This window comes from Lepidothrix coronata, unplaced genomic scaffold, assembly GCF_001604755.1.
Source record: "Lepidothrix coronata isolate B3197 unplaced genomic scaffold, Lepidothrix_coronata-1.0 Scaffold412, whole genome shotgun sequence".
Classification (NCBI taxonomy): domain Eukaryota; kingdom Metazoa; phylum Chordata; class Aves; order Passeriformes; family Pipridae; genus Lepidothrix; species Lepidothrix coronata.
The window spans coordinates 41,592-42,642 of NW_016690592.1; the positions used below are offsets into that span (position 1 = coordinate 41,592).

Genomic DNA, 1,051 nt, shown 5'->3' on the forward strand with positions numbered 1-1,051 from the left:
GGGAATGGCTGAGGGAGCTGGGAAGGGGTTGAAAATCTGGGAATGGCTGAGGGAGCTGGGAAGGGGTTGAAAATCCAGGAATAAGGGAGCTGGGAAGGGGTTGGAAAACTGGGAATGGCTGAGGTAGATGGGAAGGGGTTGGAAATCCGGGAATAAGAGAGCTGGGAAGGGGCTGGAGAACCAGGAATGGCTGACGGAGATGGGAAGGGGTTGGAAATCCGGGAATGGCTGAGGGAGCTGGGAAGGGGCTGAAGAACCTGGAATATCTGAGGGAGATGGGAAGGGGCTGGAAATCCGGGAATAAGGGAGCTGGGAAGGGGTTGGAGAAACTGGAATGGCTGAGGGAGTTGAAAGGGGCTGGAAAAGCAGGAATGGCTGAGGGAGCTGGGAAGAGGTTGGAAATATGGGAATGGCTGAGGGAGTTGGAAATCTGGAAATGGCTGAGGGAGATGGGAAGGGGCTGGAAAAGCAGGAATGGCTGAGGGAGATGGGAAGGGGCTGGAGAACCTGGAATGGCTGAGGGAGCTGGGAAGGGGCTGGAAATCTGAGAATAAGGGAACTGGGAAGGGGCTGGAGAACCAGGAATGGTTGAGGGAGCTGGGAAAGGGTTGGAAATCTGGGAATAAGGGAGCTGGGAAGGGACTGGAGAACCAGGAATGGTTGAGGGAGCTGGGAAGGGGTTGGAAAACTGGGAATGGCTGAGGTAGATGGGAAGGGGTTGGAAATCCGGGAATAAGGGAGCTGGGAAGGGGCTGGAGAAGCAGGAATGATGAGGGAGGTGGGAAGGGGCTGGAAAACTGGGAATGGCTGAGCTGGGAAGGGGCTGGAAAAGCAGGAATGGCTGAGGGAGCTGGGAAGGGGCTGGAAAACTGGGAATGATGAGGGAGCTGGGAAGGGGTTGGAAATATGGGAATGGCTGAGAGAGTTGGAAAAGGAGCTGGAAATCCGGAAATGGCTGAGGGAGCTGGGAAAGGGCTGGAAATCTGGGAATGGCTGAGGGAGCTGGGAAGGGGTTGAAAATCTGGGAATGGCTGAGGGAGCTGGGAAGGGG

General features: G+C 55.9%; 1 protein-coding gene across 1 annotated transcript in view; it reads right to left on the reverse strand.

The window, feature by feature from the left end:
- The window catches only part of LOC108509835 (protein EFR3 homolog B-like), a gene marked incomplete at its 5' end in the record, with an annotated part of 38,371 nt that overhangs the window by 36,823 nt on the left and 497 nt on the right, over positions 1–1,051 (reverse strand). The gene's annotated exons all lie outside the window — the stretch shown is intronic.